The sequence below is a fragment of the Oxyura jamaicensis genome, chromosome 2 (assembly GCF_011077185.1).
Source record: "Oxyura jamaicensis isolate SHBP4307 breed ruddy duck chromosome 2, BPBGC_Ojam_1.0, whole genome shotgun sequence".
Lineage (NCBI taxonomy): Eukaryota > Metazoa > Chordata > Aves > Anseriformes > Anatidae > Oxyura > Oxyura jamaicensis.
In genome coordinates, this window is record NC_048894.1 from 111,495,896 (window position 1) to 111,510,353 (window position 14,458).

At 43.6% G+C, this 14,458-nt stretch overlaps 1 protein-coding gene across 1 annotated transcript in view; it reads right to left on the reverse strand.

Annotated features, from left to right (window-relative positions):
- Positions 1-5,767, reverse strand: part of KCTD1 (potassium channel tetramerization domain containing 1) — a 97,797-nt gene extending 92,030 nt beyond the window's left edge. Inside the window, exon 1 of the mRNA XM_035317482.1 lies at positions 5,743-5,767. The gene's annotated coding sequence lies outside the window, so the exon portion shown is untranslated. The remainder of the gene's footprint in view (positions 1-5,742) is intronic.
- Positions 5,768-14,458: the final 8,691 nt, after the last annotated feature.

The window sequence follows — 14,458 nt, forward strand, 5'->3', positions numbered from 1 at the left end:
CAACTCATGTGGAAGTGAGTGAGTTGAGCAAGCAAACTCATGATAAAATGAATGTTACTAAACAAGTCAGAGGAAAACAATAAGCATGAAGGGTTTGACTTGAAGAAAAAAAAAATTACTATAGAAAAAGAAATAGTTTTGCAGCTGGAACAGAGAAGAAATGAAGGATATATCTACAGGGCAAATCAGAAATTCTTCTCACTGACAAATACACGCAACATTTTCACTGATCAGAACAACAGGCATTGACTGAGGATTTTTTCCTGTGAAAAATTCAGATGATTTTTTAGATTATTTTTTCTGTCAGATGGTCTTTTTCATATTTCTATTTAATTAAAATTCAAAATAAATAGTGGCTTCCAGTTGTGAGAAAGATCTGGTTTCAGTTTTGTAACAGAATCCCAAATTGCTTTTTGACAGATGTGATTTTTTTTTTTTAATTAAAATGTATTTTTTGCTTAGGAAAAGTAAACTTTTTTCCACTGACAGAAATGCTGACAAAAGAATCCTTAGTCAGCCATAGCCTATTGGGTCGGTTTAGGTAAGCTCACCAAGATAAAGGACTGGCTTCTTTGTAAATATTCTCCAAGTAATTGAGGCTTTGAAGACATGCCCAAAGCCGAATATTACCAAATTAAAGGTATCTCACTTTAAACTGCATTTTCTAGATATTGTATCAGAAAGTGTTCTTGGACACAAACATTAACCAGGGCCACATTTATTGTCACTTAGATTGAGCAGATAGTTCTTTTCTCTCTGGGATTTACTACCTATGTATACTTACAGAGAATGCTCGTACCTCTTTCTAGACTGTTTTGCTGACGTGGACATTCAAGCACCCTTGCACCTCTTTTTACAAGACAGATACTCCGCTCCCTGGTCATCCTTCTAGCTCTGGTTCCAGCTTAAGTTCATCGTTCTCCAGGATGGATGCTGTGAGCTGCACACCCTTCTCTAGATTGCTTCACCCGTGCCTTACACAGAAGTAGGAATATTTCTTCATGCCTGCTGGAAATGCCTGGCCTGGGACAACCTCCCATCATTTCTGCCCAGCCAAACCACAGTGGGATTTCACAGTTCTTTCAGGAGAACTAAAGGCTATGACAGATGAAGCCTGGCAAATCTTGCTATAGCAGTAGGAGACAGTTTTGTCCCCACACCAGCTGCGTGTTTGACAGCGGCCACCATACTCACCCCGAGCCAGGAGTGGGGTGAAAATAAAGGTCTGGGGCTACCAGAGCTGGCTGAGGGGGAATGACTGCCATTGTACAGGTCTCCCTTGGGAACCACAAGCAAAAAGCCTAGGTGAGACAGAGCTCCTTCCCTATCACAGGGGATAGCCCTCTAGTGAAGTGCTATTTTTATTTTATTTTCCCACTTACGCAGTGCGAGTGCATCGGGCAAGGAAAAAAAAATAGTTGTGCAAAAGCCACTGAATAAATTGTCAGGATGAGTTGTCCTCTGCCCCAGCAAGCACTTCTAAGGTCTGTATCCCTCACCTGTAGACTTCGGCTACAAACAAACCACCTGCAAAGCCGCATTTGTGCTAACCTGCCAACCACATCAAACTGGCAGCTTTCTTTGCCAGCTGGGGGATGCAGCCCACGAGCAGCTATCAGGAGAAGGTTATCAGGTGAGCCATTTATTTCATAAACACGGGCTGAAAGCGACTGAACATGCATCGGCACCCACTTTGGTTCAGTTGGGTAGGGGATGATTGGATTTCTGCATCAAAAGCTTGATTAAAATTCACGGCAGACAACCCAAGATTATTAAAACTACGATGTACATCATCAACGTGGAATGTGCTCATGGCTTTCACGTATATTTAAAAAATGCTCAAGGTATTACCAGCTAGAAATAGTATTTACTGCCTCCCCCCACCATACACATTTTCTAAGCGTATAAATATGTTCAACATCATTTACCAGAGAAGTAGGGAAAGAAGAGGTACCTCTGCCTGCACCAGCAGTAAAATGGACAAAATAAAAATGAAGATTTGCATTTTATATTATTCACTTTCAATCTGAAGAAAATAACAACTGTATTCTCCAGAAAGTAGGACAACAGAAATCTGTATTTTAGCACAGTAAGGCAAATTAAATTCTTTGTAAAACAACACAGAAGTTGATGGAACTATACCAGAGACGAAATTTATCCAGGCTGTAAAAAGAAAACATAAGTACAATGCAGGCCAACAGAAGAGATTCCATTTAAAGTAAGAGTTATGTTTCTGTCAGGAAAAAAAAAAAAAAAAAGGAAAAAAAAAAAGAAAGAAACAACTAACTAAATTTGTTTCCTGGAAGGAGATCCAACTTGGCTCCACTGCAGCAGTGTAAAAGTGTCCAAAATAAGTAACAGCAGGCATCTCTGCTAAAATTTGCTTCTGATCAACATTATTTTTCTTCTGGTACCAGTGCAGAGCTGAACACATATTGCCAGTGAGGCACAGAAGTTTACTGCACAGAACGTGAAAAAGGGGGCTAAAGCTCTGGAATTTAAAGCTCAGCTCAGCCAGTGAAGCAATGCACAGTCTTAAACAATTTGCACGCCTCCTGTGGGGCTAGTTCCCACCTAAATACTTTTAATTTCATGAACATATAAGGCCAAAGTTTGGGGAGGGGGAATACTCTTAATTTCACCCGTGTTCTGTGCCCTCTTCCCCATGCATCAAGGTGGGACCCTCACTGCAGGAGTGTTAGCAACACTGGGCGACTATCAGCTCCCCGAAGCATCAGCATCCTCCTGAGTCCAGCTGATGACTAGTTACACCAAAGCAGGAACTTTACATGGTGTTTTAGTGGCCGTGATTTGTACATACCAGCACACATTAATAAATGAACAGCAAAGCACCATAATCACAATCTGCACATCTGTGTCTGTTTTACAGTATCCTGAAAATGTTTCTAAAGTAGCTAGACTACAGAAAGCAGAAATATCTTTCCTTCCCAGCTGGGCTTATGCGAAATTGTGCCCAACTGTGACTAGCAGATATGATATTTCGTTAATTGTGAGAGACCCCACTTTGAATAATGTCCTCACATTTGTTATGATCAGTGAGTATTTCCTTTCACGACACATTTTCTCCATACATTAACTTAACATAATCCAATAAAAAGCCTCTGTGTGCGGTTCTTCTACATGCAGCCTTTCCAGTATGAGGGGCTGGCTTTCCTATTCACGATAGTCATGCGATTTTTCATTTTTATGTGAGTAAGACCCACAATGAGTGGAAGCCTGCCTCATGCAGAATCGTTTGTTCTCAGGTTGTTCCAGCCTAAAACCGAAGGCTTCATTCGGAGACATCTGGCAAGTGGCGCTTCTCAGAAGCCAGCAACAAAAGCTGCACTAGACATGAGGAAATTGTTCATTAAAGAAACAATACCAAAAACCAACTAGGGAACTATGCTGATGTGACAGATGAAATTGTAGCGAAAAGAACAGAAAGAATCCAGAGCCAACACAGTCCCAAAGTTTTGCAGTAAATTGTCTTTTGAAAATGAGATGTACGCAAAATACCCTCCCTAAATTCTCGCGTCTAATTCGGTCGTGTTCAAAATGGAATTTAAATGGAGGCGGTTTCTAAGGGACAGAGCAACACCTAAGGTCTGAACCTGGCTCAAATCCAGAAGAATTCTCCTGAAATCAACGGTTACAACAGTGCAAATCCGCAAGAGATCTAAATCTGTCCTAGCTGATTCCAGATCTATCGTTTATTTGCTATATGGCTTTAGGCAAGTCAGTGACCTTCTTTTTACTTCTCAGTTTCTCCATCCGTAAAATGGTGATAATACTGCTTGTAATACGTGAAGGCTGGGGGGACGAGTTAGTTCTGTAACACGCTCGGGATATGAAAATTGCTTGGGATGAGTTGTTTGTGGTCACCTCTATCACCTCTCCTGGCTCTTTATAATCTTAACACTCATCTTTTCACTGGCTTGCATATTTGTCTTCCAAAAACCGTGAACCGTAGCCTGAATCCCTCATCCAAGTTTTCCGCTCTTTAACTCCAGAGCGGGATTCACACGAGAAAACCCGGGGTGAAATTTGGTCCTCGGCCCCCCACGGCGACGGCCTGCGAGGCTTTCTGCCACGAAGGGCTTTCCGCAGGGAGACCTCACCCAGCTCCGCGCGGGCCGGGGTCCGTCCGGGTGCGTTTGGCAGGGCTCGGGGCAGCGCACGCCAACAGGCCGGGCAGGGCCTGCCTCCCCTCACCCCGCATAACGCATCCGCGATGGGTGTCAGCAGCACTGCCCGCGTCGTTCCAGCAGAGAAACACGGAGACAAAAAAAAAAAAAAGGAAAAAAGAAAAAATAAAAAAAGAAAAGAAAAAACCCAACCTGAGCACACCCTGGCTGTGACAGCTAGGAGAGGGACCTCTAGTGTGTGCTCCGCCGCTCCGCCCGGTGCCTCTCCAATACACCACAGCCACCGCAGTCATTTTGAACGCGCGAGGGGAAGTTTCGCCAAGTGCCTCCCAACTACTTCGCGAGCATCCTCGTGCGGGAGCAGCTTAACCCAATCGGCATCAATTAAAGTTCCACTTTTTTTTTTTTTTTTTTTTTTCCTCCTTTTTCTTTCCTCCCCCGGCCAAGGCACCGACTCCCTCGGATTAACCCCTACCCCGTCTCCCCGCGGGCTCGCTCTCCCCCGGCGGCCGGCGAGGGAGGGATTAAGGCGGAAAAGTTGCGTTTGGAGAGAAAAAATAAAACGAGGAAGGAAAATAACAACGCCCGAGGTGCAGCGGGGAGGCTCCGTGCCTCGGGGGCCGGGGGAAGGGGTCGCCCTGCCCCGCTTCGCCCATTTTTAATTTTTCCCCAACAATCCCAGCACGCTGGGTGCCCGCGGGGCATTCTGGAATAAACTTGTATCTCGCTGATTGAAAACAGGCGGCGGGCGGCTTTTTTATTTATTTTTATTTTTCTGAGGAGGGGGGCACAACGGCCGGCCCCGCGGCGCCTCAGCCGCCAACGGCGGCGGCGCCTCAGCCCCCTCAGCGCCCCGCGGCAACGGTCGCGGCGCCTCAACCGCCAACGGTCGCGGGCGCCTCAGCCCCCTCAGGCGGCGGCGGCGCCTCAGCCCCCTCGGGGCCCGCGGAGAACGGGCTCCGGAGCCGCGCAGGGGGGAAATGGCCGCGGGGCCGCCCTCCCTCCGCCGCCCCGGCAACAAAGGGCGCCGCGGGGGAGGCGGGGGGGGAGAGTGCTCCGGAGGGGCTGCGTGAGGGGAAGGTGCCCGCAGCTCCCACCCGCACACACAATGGCGGCCCCCTCCCGCAGCCCGCCGCAGAACAATGCGAGGCGCGCACCCCCCGCGCGCAAACACGGACCGATCCCATTCAACACCCCCCCCCCTCACCACACGCACACACCTTGGAGGGGCGGCGGGGAAAGGAGGAGCCCCCACCACCCGTCCTCCTCCCTCCCTTCCCTCCCTCCTTCCCCCTTCCCTCCCTCCCTTCCCTTCCCCGCCTCCCCGCGGCGCTGCGCGGGGGCGCGGGTTGCGCGGGGGAGCGCGGCGGGCGAGGGCGGCCGCGTCCCCGCGCGGGGTGCCCGGCACATGCGTGGAAGCGAGCGGCTCCCTCCGCCGCAAACAACAACAAGCCCGAGCAGCCCTTACCTGGAACAGCGGAGCCGCCAAACTCTGTCCCTCTAGTTTTTTTTTTTTTTTTTTTTCCCACCCTTTTTTTTTTTTTTTTTTTCTCCCCCTTTCCCCAACCCCCCCCCCCCCCCCCCCCAAACTCACACTTCCGATATTTCTCTCTCTCCCGGCAGCGGTCTGCTCTCCTCGCTACACCAGAGAGAAATGCAATAGCTTGGCTAAGGTAGACAGAGCAAAATACAGAGAATAGTTGCTCCAGGGCTTTGAAACCCCTCAAGGCAAGGATCAGGATACAATTAGCTCATGTCTCTACCTCCAGTCTGAATCAATCTCCGAAATAAAAGTTAAATTAAATTAACTGATCACACGGGCATAAAATTGATCTCCTCGAAACGTGCATATAGATATATATATATTTTGCGTGTATTTTTTTTTCGGATTTTTTTTTTTTTTTTGTGTGTGTGTGTGTGTGTGGAAAAAACAGTCTCATTCCAGCCTCCAACTTGCTTTTTACTCTCCTCTTGCACAGAAAAGCTGATTTTAATCGTTGTGATTAGTTTTGATGTAACGTTTCCGCGGGCGATTTCTGCAAATGGATGGAGTGTTTCTTTGCCAGAAGAGGGAAAAGCAGCAGATGATGATAATTATAAGGATTGTTGGTTGTTCCTTTCTTTCTTCCTGCCTCTCTCCTTCTTTTTATTTGTATTTAGAGCTGTCTCTTCACTTTCCCGAGCTGACCTGACATTGCCACTGCACTAAGGTCGCACAACTTGTTGATTAGGATCACCTCCCGTTTTGATCGAGGGATATGTGATAATTTGGCAGTGGAGCAACACATTTTCTGTTCCCTTGGCTATATAACTTCCCAAATGACGTGTATAAAAATAAGCACATGGAGTCTGCTTTGCCCCAATCAAGTCTGAATCAATGCCTGGGGGTGATACACAAACTCATTTCAAATGTTCAACCATGCAGAATTGCAAAAAGATTGAAGGAGTTGCATTGCATTTTTTTTATTATTTTTTATTTTTTTTGGAAGCAGCAAAATTAAAAGAAAACAAATCCATGTAAGCAAATCCAGGAATTTGCCACTTAGCTTCATGTGACATTGCTCGCAAATGCTACTAACTTTCTTTCCCCGATTACCCAATTAAAATGGAGCCCTGCACGTTTCCTGTTCCTCAGCCGGGAGTTTGCAGCTCCCTTCTCCTGACGAAAACGAAACCAGGGATAACAAAATAATTTGAAAATCTTTCTGCTGATCGGGGTTCACCTATACTGCCTCCCACTTATACTCCCACTCCATTGCGCGTTGCGTGGTTCAAAGCTCCTGTGTATAGAAGTGTATTTTTTTTTTGTTACATCGGGCTATTTTGTCATAAACCCATGGGTCACCTCCCATTAGTGTCACATCCTTGCAGTACACTTTTCTGAAACGGTATGTTTCTAAGCACTTCACAGTCCATTAATTCAGAGACTCTGCTGACATTTCTTGTGAAAAAGACCAGGCTGTGAGGCCAGAGCTGCCAGATAAAGCCCCCGAATAGGACCAGACATATCCAGCAAATACCTACAGTTAGCTTTTTATTATATTTGTGTTTATTATTTTAAATAAAATAATGCAAAATATGACAATTGTCTTTTCCTCCTAAGGCAGTTAATGTAACCCAAGGAATGACTAATTCTCTTGCTTAAAAGTAGGTCCAACACAATCCATTTTTTCCCATTCTTTTGCTCTCTGAACAGAAGAATAATAACATGGTAGCATCTCACATCATTTGCAACTCCTTTGCCATTGTGATATACCACACGCAGATATATTGGGTTGATAAATCCAGAGTGGCTGACAGAAAGTAAAAGGAAAAACTTCAAGGAACCACACACCTCCATGCCCCAAGAAATACTGAACCTAGCCTCATCTGCAATTTTTTAATTTTAATATTCTTCCAAACAAACCAGTAGCACCCAGGAAGAAGAGCTCCCCTCAACCATTTGTGCCTTCCCCACTTGGGTTCGTGTGGACCACGGTCACTGCAACTCTTACTGACGTTATGCAGCTTTAGCAACCGAGTCATTTTTATGAACTTAACGCTGGTTTAATAACTTAAAGTCTTTTGGCTTGTCAGTGAAATGCTGTAAAGAAAATGCTCAAAGTTTTCCATCCGGATGAAATGAGCGGTTTATGGAGTTCAGTAGACCTGTGTCTTGACCCAACTTTATTTCTGTCTCACTGTGTGTCACTGCAAAAAATTTTATGGCTCCTTGTATATGACTGTTTTAAATGCTTCACTGCTCTTCTCTTTCTAATAAATAAATAAAGCAATGCCAGCAGCCTGGTACTCATTAGCGACCTGCATAATACAGAGAGAAAATCAGGAAGGGAACAAATTTTAATTTTAAGCTTGCATGTGGCTGTTAGAGAGAAAGTTGAGGGAAAATAGAAATGTGCCTTCTTTTAAAAAAAATGAAAAAATATTATTTTAATTTATTTTACCTGCATTGAGGGCTTTATCAAATTACATCAACAGTAGTTTTTTTTTTTTTTTTTAAGTATATTTTCTTCAGAAGCAAGAAAATGTATTTGTTACCTCTTGAAGGCTTGTTTGGTAAAACTTTCATCTCTGAGTCAAGAAATGATGGTCTTAAGTCTCACATCACGTTTACAGGACAGGGCACAGGCTCACTGGGGGTAGCTGCAAGCCATGGTGAGTAGTAGATATCTACTAGTAGATATAGGGGTAGATATTGCTGCCTCCGTTTGTCTGCTGCCATACCATGACGGGACTGCAGCCTCCTCCTTCTCATTAAATGATGGTGAAAGATACGAATGCACATAAATAAAATGGAGATATCCTCAAAGAAGCCAAGGTTAACGGTTACGCTTAAGTACCATCTGCATCTCTTTTTACATGCAGATTAAACATTTCCACAGTACTTCCCAGGCAGAGCAGAGGAAAGACCCAGCCTGTGGTTATCCTGCCTTCTCCCAGCAGCCGCTACCCGCAGCCCTCCTTCCCTCAGCTCAGGCCTCAATGTCCTGCTGGCGTGGCCGTGCTGTGACCTACAGATGTGTTTTTGACTTCAGTAGAGTTCACAAAAAGACAGCCTAGCTCATAAGGGCTGTCACATATATATATATACACACACATATATATATAAATATATATATATAAATATGTTATCAGTGTTTACCTTTAACAACTGCTTGGAGGTAATTTGCATGTAAAGGAGAATGCATTAAACCAAATTCTTTTCTATTTTACTTGGAGTTATTTTTTTTTCGAAAACAGGTTTACATAAAACTTCATTGTGTTTGTGCATTATAAATATTTTACTGATGCTGAATAGCAACCTTAATGAGCACAAACTGAGTTCAGTATTTGATTTCTGAATTTTTGCTCAAATCATCACCTGTTCCTAATTAGCCTCTGGAAAACTAAAGTAGTTTTGCTGCATCATTGTCAATGTTAACAGTTTGGAAAATTGCAGCTTTTGAAGAGGCAGGGTTTCCAACGGCTGCGGATCATATGTGTCCGCTTGCTAAAGGGCATTATTTCTGATTTATCTGTAATCCTGTCTGGAAAAAAGTACAGGGGCTCTTCTCAGGAAGGCCCTCATGTCAGCTTGACCTTCTTTTCAAAGTTTCCTCCTGCAGTTTGGTAGGTTTTATATGTGTATCAGTCTTGCTTCAAAAATATTAAGAAGAGCTGGTTAGTGTGGAAATAAAAGCCAACAACAGTTGCCTACATTAGATTATTGTGATTCCTTCTCCTTTTTAGTAAAAATTTGAAGATTTTAAATGGCATGCAGAGGGGGAGATTTATGAACGGTTTCTCCAGATTTGTTTTCCCCAAGGACTGTTAAAAATACCATATTTTTTTCTTTATTATCAGTAACATTTTGATGCAGCGTTTGAAGAAATAGATTTTACTATTTAACTGTAATGCGAATTGAATAGTGCAAGCCATAGCAAGCAGGGAAGTAGCCTAAGCAATGATATCCTTTTTGCACTTGTGAGAAGAAATGACTGGAAATCAAGCCCTACGTGCACTGTAGGAAGGTGACTGACCTCACGCAGCACCAAGTTCTACCCTGTCTCTAAGGGGTCCAGTCATTCCACTACCACCTATGCCATTTATGCCCTGTTCCATTTAGGAAAACAACAGAAGCTGAATAGGGGTATTTCTGTATCCCACTGCAGTTTCCATGTGGATCCCCTAGTTTTGCACTTAGCTGCCCAGAGATGACAGCTCCGCCTGCCCTGCACCGTGGGAGGAATTGATGTCTCTCCCTGTTTCTTGGGCTCCAAGCTCTCAAGTTACCTGCTTCAGGAATGAGACCACAGTCTGTGGGTAGCTGATTTAAGGACAAATAGCATCACTGGATTGGGAGATAAAGTTCATTTAAATTTGTATGTCGTTTTCTAATTGGTATGAAAACTGAGGTTGAATTAGGTTCTTCCCCAGAAGCATTGATTTTTGGTATATCATAATCTCCTGAGAGTCTCTGGGTCCCTTGTGAAGACATGGATAAGCTCACAGACTCTATGGGTAATCCAGGGACCACAGAGCAGTTTTGCAGAAAGCCTCTCTTCATTTTGGGGAGGTTTCTTCTATGGGTGCCTTTCAGAAGCCTTCAGTGTCCCTAAATCCCTCTGCCAGTGATGGGAGCTGGAGATGCTAAGAACTCCAGCAACTCATGAAACTTGTGGATAGGTAAAAAAAGAAAGGCTTAGAAGATTGTCTTTGAGCATGCAGGACTGAAACTGAGCCTGGGTATAATAGCCTCCTATGTATATTTGCATTTATAATGAACTTTGGGAAATGTCTGCATTTTACTGATGTTCTCTACTTCTCTTCACTCCCCAGTTACTCCTTCCCTGAGAAGCATACCCCTGTGCTTGCTTGGTGATTGCACAGAGAGGCTTTTTGAGGAGCAGAATGGGATAATACCATAGTACCTTTGTTTCTCGCCTTCAGAGAGCTGTTGCACAAAGTTGTGCAAAAAGAGCCAATTCTGCAAAACAGGTGGAAAAGAACCAATTCTGCACAACCTGTGAAGGCAGACAGCAAACTGGAGTTCACCTGTTCTCCTGCTGTTACTTACTTTTTTTTTTTTTTTTTTTTTTTTCCTAAGCACATTTGAAACTTCTTCCCTCCACCCCAATACTAGCCAGATGTTTCATTCAGATTAGTGTGTCCACTTTACGAAAGGACTAATGTACCCATATGTCCACTGTAAGATTTTCTGGGCTGGATTGTGTGAAATACCAGCAGAATTGAACACGTAAGAAATTTGAGTCAGCCTGGTAGATAAAGCATGCAGAATTCAGGGCATAACTGATAATGTATCTCATGAGATTGTACAAATTGCTCTAAGACCATTCCAACTGAACTGCTCAACTAATTCTAATTAAAGACTACGCTGAGGAAAAGAGGGTAAAGGATGTGTGTGCATGTATGTGTGTGCATGCTGGGGTTCAGAAGAGGGAGAGCAATTGGTAAGGAGTAAAATATGCATTTGAGTAACTTGTTTTTCCTATTTTATATTTTAGTACTCTCTAACAAAACATGCAGTTTCTAGAGGTAGTATAATCTGCCTCATTCTCAGTTCACCTGGTCCAGAACCACTTAGCTTCGCTTCACGGTGCTATTGCCTGAGCCAAAACTGCTCATGAGAAGCCCTATAATACAATGGTGGTACCTTCAGGGCACCATGTAAATTTATGTTAGAGTATCTCTTTGTTCATCCTTTGGGTGTCTGAACCTCTTAGCTTTCCTACCCATAAAAATGTTCCCTGAGCACACCTATGCACATAGTGAAAATGAGCAGAGGTATCTGGTATTATTAAATAAAAAAAACACACCAACAACCTTCCCTTCCAGATTTTTAACATTTAAACCACTATTCTCAGGGTTGTTATTCAACTGTACCATGAGTTTTCAGAGAGAAAATTGGCACTGATGATACAGTACTCTCTTTCAATATAGCTATACTTCTATACACACTCTTCTGGAAAGTGTGAGATAGTAGCAAAATATGGTAATGCATTGAGATAGTTATTTGAAACATGAATTTCTACTCAATAAACTGTCCTATTCAGCTGAGGAAATATTTCAGAGGGACAGAAAATACATCTTTAAGAGAAACTCAGGCTGTAAAATCTGTATTCATATTTGTGTTTTGAATAGCCCAAAGCTTAGGAGTGCATGTACTGGTCTGGGATGTTCAAGTGGCTGACCTGGATAAAGAAAGGGTCTGACTGTAGTATTTGGCTACAGTCTGGTTCTTACTATGTCCCCTGTTCAGAAACAGTCTGTCCCAAGGTTTTAGACCTGCAAATAGTGATTGCAATGAGTGATCTGCAGATTTTGGAACCATACTCATTTTCTACACTCATTGTAGACCAAGCATATCTTTAAAAAAAATCATTTGAAATAAACACTGTCTGGCTTTCTACTAAAAAGCAGGTACTGCTTGTAGCACTTTCCAAATCAAAAATGTATTTTGGTTGGTATTGTATTTCTGTAAGACAGAAATTACCCTATGCTTTCAACGCTATGCATGAGTCTTGAAACACTGACGTTGCTAATGTACCTTTGCTCCCTCTTTGCAGAGAAGCAGTGGTACTTTTCTGCTAGGAATAATTTGGAGAAAGCCACTTTTAAATCAATGATGTTTTTCTCCTAGCCACTTCATGAAAAGCAGCCGTTTTTCACTTCACACCGATTTTACATCATTGTCATTTCCCAAGCTTGCAAGGTATTATAGGAGCTGGGCTAGTCTAGTCCTACTTGATGGATGAGTTTATGTAAAGGAGGAGTGGTGCAAAAATGCTAAGCTACTGTCTGCTTCATTCTTGGTTCCATATGTAATGTGGATATCACTCCTGCAGTTATATCGGTGATTTTTATGTTTTAGTAATGTCCCGATACTTTGTTTTATACAAGGAACTTGTAAGCACTGAGTAGTAATAGACAACAGTAGGTTTTTGGGTAGAGACAGCAGCCAGAGGTACGAACCTCATCACTATGCTTATTTGTTCATTTTATGGTCAAAAGTAGTGGCTTGCCAGAAGCTCATCGATATTTTAATCCATGCCCTGCTGGTCCTGTCACAGCTGCTAGGGGGACATGAGGAGACCTACAAGTTTAAAGAGGATTTTAGTTGACTGCCTGTGAAAATAGAGACTGTCATCTCCTAAGGCAAATGCTGAAAATGTCTGCCAGGGAAAAATGCCCATCTGGAAAAACTCTCCCTCTCATGCCACAGTCAATGAAAATTGCTGTGCTAGTTCATGCAAGGGCAGTACTCCCGTAGATACCTTCAGGCAACCCTTCTGTGTCCTAGCCAGCATGAGACAGATGTTGAGAGAAGTCCTACCTTGTCAGCCAACCTTCTGCTAGCCTGCTTGGGGTTTTGTTGTTGTTTTTCTTCCAGTCTTCAGTCTTCTTGTGAGTGACTGAACCATGGAGTGTACATCCTAAAGGAGAGCCTCTAGGAGAAAGGACACGATGATCACCAAACATATAGGTGAAGGTGGCCTGAAAGAGGCATCTCGCAAGGGCACGTTAGCAAGAAAACGTTGCTGCCAAGGCCACGTCTATACTAGGAACACTCCCCTGACAGAGATAATAGCAAGGAGTCCTGGCAAAAAGTCAGTGGCTTGATGTAGCTGGCATAGCTGCTGGTGCAAAGGAAGGAATAGAGCTCTGTGCTAAGGCTGCTGACTGCCTTCTCCTCTCTCTGCAATTACACTACCTGTGCACACAAATAGCTACTCCAAAGTGCACTTGCACAGGCAAAACTGCCTTATCTCTCTGCCTCCTGCACTTCTCTGCCCCAGCAGAAAATGCAGAGTTTTGCTAATTTAGCAGCTGCTGCTCTCTTTCTCCTCGTGCTATCAGCCAACAGTGAAAAGCAGTATTCAGAATGATCAGAAAAAGGCACAAATTTGAAGAAAATATTTCCCCTTTGCTGGGGCATTTGCTGCCACTCTCCAGTGCCTTGGCCATAATATTGTCTCTCTCAATTTCTCTCTTAGAAAGATGTACTCCAGGAAGATGTGCTCAATTTACTTTTTTATTATTATTATTTATTTATTTATTTTAGCTCAATGGTCAGCTAGCCAACCCACTCTGTTGCGAATACAGGAGCAATCTTCTCTGATACTTCTCTGTGCCCACATACAGATAGGTGTGGAAACATGCAGCTTGTTACTGTTCAGCAAAGTCAAACCAAACTTAATTCAAAGTAAAACTAATGATGTCACAGAGAGAATGGTGCCAGTGTTTGTTACCTTACACGCGTCCAAGACTAAGCTCGTTTGATCGTCAGTTATCCCCAAATTCAGGATACACCAATGCCTCTGAATTCATCTCAGGCTTCTCACAATCCTCTTCAGCTGCATGGGACAATGAGTACCATTAGCAAGTGTCGCTCAGTCACTGTTTATTTTCCCCTGCCAACTCACTAGTGCAAACATTTGCTGGGAGTGGTTTCTGTGTCCCCCTGAGGAGCAGTCCATTCTCCCTTCTTTCTCACCGATAGCTACAGTCTAAAACCTGAAAGATGCCAACCACACCAGGAAGGTCCTGGGCTCCTGTGACAGCCGTGGGAGGGGATGTAGTGTGTTCAGCCTTTTGCAGAAACAAACTGAATTACGACAGGTATAGTTGGTGTCACGGCTGGATTCATTTTTGTTTGTTTATTTATTTATTTATTTATTTTTCCTGCTGGTATTTATTTTCTGTAGCATGCCTTAGAATTTATTGGTCATGACTTCCCAAGAAGCTGAGTGTCCCTGCTTCCCTGGGAGAATCGGGTCAATACTCTTCAGCTGCTTTACAAACATTGACCA